The sequence below is a fragment of the Pezoporus occidentalis genome, unplaced genomic scaffold, assembly GCF_034315485.1.
Source record: "Pezoporus occidentalis ecotype Australia unplaced genomic scaffold, CSIRO_AGI_Poc_V1 ctg12, whole genome shotgun sequence".
NCBI lineage: Eukaryota > Metazoa > Chordata > Aves > Psittaciformes > Psittacidae > Pezoporus > Pezoporus occidentalis.
The window spans coordinates 8112999-8118867 of NW_026912994.1; the positions used below are offsets into that span (position 1 = coordinate 8112999).

General features: G+C 40.4%; 1 long non-coding RNA gene across 1 annotated transcript; it reads right to left on the reverse strand.

Moving 5' to 3' along the window:
• Window positions 1-3582: 3582 nt before the first annotated feature.
• On the reverse strand, window positions 3583-5662 carry LOC134156938 (uncharacterized). The gene is made up of 2 exons (XR_009962136.1): window positions 5399-5662; window positions 3583-3833 (listed from the first exon to the last, which is right to left on the reverse strand). It is a non-coding gene; the product is annotated as an uncharacterized LOC134156938 (long non-coding RNA).
• Window positions 5663-5869: the final 207 nt, after the last annotated feature.

Genomic DNA, 5869 nt, shown 5'->3' on the forward strand with positions numbered 1-5869 from the left:
CACCTAGAATAGAAAATAAAATCATTAGCTGAAAAGGCATGCATTAAGATATCTATCTATTCTAAAGGTACTGAACAATACCCAACTTCTTTTGTTCTTATACAATGCCATTCCTACATAGACAATGCTGCACTCAGCAAGGACAGATTTTGGTTCTTGCACTTTGTGGAAGGGTTTCAATCAGTTTTTTTCTGGGTTTAGAAGAAAGCAGGTGAGGGTCAGTGAAGATGCAATGCATTTTTTCTCCATTTGAATGTTTTTTGTTTTGCCATGTGTTTTAAGTGGTATTTATCAGGGGGAAGTAGAATGCAAATCCATTGGATTTTGATGGATAGATGTAGGTAGCAATAGGCCACCTACCTGTCTGGTTTATTCTTTCTCATTTTATGAAAGATATTACTGCTATTAACAGGCACACACAGTTTGTACATGCTTAATTTTGTATCCCACTTGTGGTTATGACCCTTGAATGGTTCAAAATCAAAGCAAATTTTGGTTACATATAATGTCTTACAGGAACAAATATTGAGAACAAGAAGGTTTAAGATAAGCTATAGAAGGAAAAAAGCAATAATCCACCTCTTGATATTCTTATCTCTCCTTAAAATCTTTAGAAAGAGCTTCCGTAGAAAGAGCTCTGGCAACAATTTTTTTATAGTATTACATTAGTGTAATTTTTATCAAACAATGAAAAATGCAACAAATCATTCCTATAAATAAAAGAGGAAGATGAATGACAGGATTTTTTCACAGAGGAGCTGGTGATACTCTAATTAGCAACCCAAGGATTATGCTTAGGGCAGATGAATCCCCCTAAAGTGTGAGCAGTATTTTTACCTCCTTCTACCAGGAAAGGAAAAGTTTAGGTCATCTGAGGGAAATCGATGAAGCAGAGAAAAAGACAATTATACCTCTTTTTTTCCTCCTCCAAAGACAACCTGGACATTCCCAAGCTGGGTGCTGGTCTCAGCACACACCGGGAGGCGTGTGTGCCCATGCAATGCACGATGCTGTGGGCAGGGTGAACATCCTTCTCCCCCAGCAATTACCCTCTGTTAATATCTGATAGACAGCCAAAGCTCTTCTGTGAAGAAAATGAGCAAACCACCTATGTAAAAAATAAACTGCTTTTCAAGAACATTCATCACTGAAAGGGGCTGATTTCCTTGTCCTCAAACAACCCAGTTCCTAAGGCTCCTGGGCTGCCTCCTAATTGCAGAAAAAACATACTGGCGGTTCGCTATATGGTGTAATCTGTTTTGTCAGACTCACTCATTCATTTTCTCTCTCTTGCACTAGCACAAGGTGTCTGATTGAGAAACCAAGGAACGACTAAACTGACCCATATTGCTGTTGCAACTCTAGTAAACTACACATATTAATACCACAACATCTAGCACAGCATTAATAGTTGGATTATTAGTGGCTGAACACGCAGGCTTAGGCAGTCTTTATTAGGCTAATGAACAGATTTTTCCAACCAATGTCCCTAATCACCATGCCTGCCTGCAGTAAAACTGCATGAATAACTGTTAAACCAGATACAATTAAGGTCCTCACTGGGATTAGAGCTACGGAGCTGCTGTTCCCAGGCACCTAGATCCCTGTTTCCTAATTCTAGTTAATAGGAGACCTTCTGCCTGCTTTCTGCCTTAAGCCAGTAAAGGAGAAGGCAGGGGGAGGAGCAGGGGGAGAAAACCCTTTGCAGAATATCAGATCCTCTCTCCTAACCTTTCCTGGATGAATAGAGACGGATTGTGAATCGTGCAAACCTAACATCTTCTAGAACAATGAGGCCCTTCAGCAATAACAATAGTACTAATCATAATAGTAGGCAGCTCCAGCCCCTTTCTATCATGTGCAAACAGTTGGGGCAGAATATGAAATTGCTTTAGAAATAGATACTGACTTACCCCCCCCCCCCCCCCCCCTTCACTTGCCTACTAAGAATAGCCTAATTTATTCATGCTTTTATTTGGCAACAGAAACTAGGCTGACCTGCCTCCCTTTTTATTCACACAGATAAAAGGGCTTTGGCAAAAAGGCAGAGGACACTCTCTGCATTTAAAGGTGTCTAGTGTTGCTCTCCAAAGGAATGACAGAATGGTTACTGCTTCTTTCATTGGTCCTTCTCTGCTCTCTGGCCTTCATCTCTTTTCTCTACCACTTTCTTTGGGGCTGTTCATGCCATAAAACTAGGTTAAATCTGGGGCGGAGGGGAGGGAAGAGAGTAAAAGAAACTCAAGTGCCTTCAGCATCTTGTTCAGAATAGTGTGGCACTGTGCAGCTACAGAGGTCCTATGTGTAACTCAGTCTTGGAGCTCCAGGAAGAGAGCATGATTTAGAGATTTTGTTGAGAGTGTGTGTGTTTGTTGGGGGCAGGGAAGAAAGGGGGCTGAAAAAGGGCTTGCTTTAACCCTTCTTTTATCTTTGTATAACAAGAGCTGCTACTCAGAAAACAAGAGTCATTGAAGAAACACCTTGCATACCAAAACCAATCCATATGAGACAACCTCACTGTATATGTCCCTCTTACGTCCTCAGCTGTGTACTCACAGCAGAGCCCTCCCGAGGAGCACATGCAGCCAAGCCATTACACTGAAGACAGATAACAGAAAAGTTAATTGCTAAGGACAAACACAGGGATCTTTCAAGCTGGATAAAACCCATGTGTAACCAAACACAGCTTCAATGCCTGCCTGTGTGTGCATCCACTTGGGTGAGCAAAGACCAGGGCTATCTGTTGTTGGATAGGGGTAAGAAAGCTTCTGTCTGGGTGAGTAAAGTTCAGCTGCTCCCTGCTTGATTAGTAAAACCTCAGTCTAAACAATAATTTTTAAAAACCTATCAGAGCTGGTTGGTCATGTGTTTTGGCATTCCTGATGGGGCTGCAGAAAAGCAGTGACACTGCCTGACTGTTGTGCCAGGGAGTATCTGCACAAGATAGCTACAACCAGTCACCCACAAAGCTACTAGAGCCTCACCTTCTCCATGCATTTCTTTCCATGGTAATTTTAGAAGTGTTTCAGGTGACTTTTTCCCATGATTACTGCTACATTTAAGGTTCCCTTTTCTCTTGAGTTTAGGTCATTGCATGCAATATATTTGTATAGAACTTGATACAGAAAGTCACAGAAAAAGGAGGCAAAGTAATTGTCTATATCTGAAAAAAACTAATGCTGAAGGTGTTGATGTGCAAGACTAGCTTAACAATATATCCTGCACTTTTAAAATCAACCACACCCACCACAAATCAATACTTTCCCTACTGAACATCCAACTCCTGGTATATAATTCAAATCCATCACCCAAGTGACTGATTTTGTTCCTTCTGCACCTTTTGGGCTACCTTATTTTCTCAGATATGCCAAAATAAATATGAATTCAGCAGATATATTATGGCTCACTCCACTGTAACTGAGAGCAGAATGTGATTTGTCTTCTTCTCAGATGCATTATTAAGGAAACTAGTGGGAGCACAGATTTTCCTGCTATGTTATCACATGATAAGGTCGAGTTGATCTGCAAAGTGAAACCTTTCAGAATTTTATTTGGCAGTTTGCTTTAAAACATCAAGTGGTAAATGGTTTCTGCTCTATTTCAGTTCTCATGAACACAGTTCTTTTACAACTGAACCCTTCAACAGGTTAGCAAACATTGTATCTCTGCCAAGACATGCCATTTCTTTTTTTGTAGAATACTTCTTTTCTTCACTCCTCTGCCAACCCTTTTCTCCACACACTGCTTTCAGATTGCCAAGACGTGATCGTGTGCTTTAAAGTTGATTTTGGAATTACTTGGCATATCTTCTTAGCTTTCATCTATTTTTCTATCTGGAAATACAATAGAAGGCTTTGACTTTGGAGATTATTTTTTTTAAGCACCTTTTTTGAGAACCTATCAAAGTGCTAGCTACCACTGATTTTGTGTAAAAAACTAAACCGTCAGGGTTAATATTCTTTTCCATATACAGTTGAGACAGGTTGAAACTTCAAAGCTAAAATACAAATTTAACCTCCCTGCAAAGCTCAGGTATCGGCATCTTCTTATCAAGGTGAAAAATGAGATGTAAAGGGGAAGTCTTATGCAAGAGTAGACACCCTAATCCACTCCAGCACTGTCCAAGAGGGATTCCCTAGTGCATATATACCATTTAACCATATAAACGATACCAGATTGGGCATCCAGAGGGTTGTGTCCTTAAGAAGCCTATTAGTAGAGTTAAAGGCACAATTAGTAGCTGTGCTCCTGTCATCTCTCATTTTGTTGCACTAGTAGGAAAATATTGTCTGACTTCTCTCTCTGATCAAAAGATCTTTCTGAGTCCTTGACTCATTCTGGTAGCTCTGTCCTAAATGCTGTTTCTATTTTTTCCACACACTCTGTGAAGTTTAGCCTCAGTAACCCTGGAGTTTTTTCCCTATCTTCCTACTCCTTACACAGCCAATAATCATATTTGCCATTTTAAGAGTCAGCATCTACATCCTGGTAGGAGTTCTTGAATGAACTTCACTGGCCTTCCATTCTCCACATGCCATTCACTAGCTGTCTTTATGTTGGGTTGCTTCTTCAGTGTCTTGAAGTATTCAGATGCAAAAATATCACATGAGCCACCACATGTCTGTTTACAGCCTTCCTTCCATTGCCTTGAGCTCAATATAAAAATATGCTCATTTACATAACCTGTTGTCTGACATGCATACTTAAAGGCTAACCTGGCCACACAGCACACAATCATGAGCTTGCTTGCCAAGGCTTTCCACTCCTACTCTTTGTAATAGGTTTCAGAAGCATCTACAGAAATCAAAAATACCTCTTCTGTCACAAGAACACAGGATGACCAAACACAGAACAGCTTAGAGCTGCATAAATGCCATATATTTATAGACCAAAGATCAATAAAATACCTATATTTATATAACTGGAACTTATAACACAACCCAAAATAGAGATATTCTCTTCAATCAGTTCTTGCCATAAACACTGGCAACTAACCTATCCTATGGAGGAATGACCCTCAAGTAAGGTTTTGTGGAGTGTCAGGTGCAGTCTATCAGCCAGAACAGTTTAGGCTTCACCATGTAGAGAATGACCCAGGATTTTGGAGTGAGAAAGTGTTTTAATGCTCTTTCCACCCCCTTCCCATGGGCTGTTTTTACAGGTTTGGTGGGATCAGTGAAGGGCTCAATGCGTGACAACAGAACAGTAAAAGCTCTGCAGGTTCAGCAACTCTTCCTAGCAGTAGGGAGTCTATACTCTCTCAAAAATAGTCCAAAACCATCACCCCAGGGTACAATATGAAGAAAAATAAGCTACTCAAAACATGCAAAAAAAATCTAAGTAAAATGTGAATTTGTTAATTTTTCCCAGAAGAAACATATAAATCACTTGCTACCACCTGTTGTCTTCTGCCAGTTGAAGGACAGTGGATTTTAAATTCAACTCCGCAAGTTTTTTGAAATTCCTGATTTCATGCCTCAAACATTTAATTGCTTCTGACTGCCTTCAGGAGTTGCACTGGAAGAAAAGCCGTTGTGCAAGGCAGCTGGGAGATCTCAAGCAGTTCCAACTTTTCTGAGTTAATTCTATAGCCTGAAAGCAAGCCAAGATCTTGGATTAACTCTAGAAGGGCGAGGATTGTGGCTTCAGAGTTTGTTACAAACAAAAGCACATTGTCAGTGGATAGCATCAAATGGTACTTTCAGTGAACCAACCTTGATACCCTGAATACTTGAGTGAAAGCATACCATGGCTGCCATTTATTTCAGGGCATCATCAAACTCTGGTGTTGTTGCAAGCCCATAGGGAGTCAGGGCATTTGTAGCTTAGCAAAAAAAGAAATGCATGCATGCACCCTTATTCTCCTCCT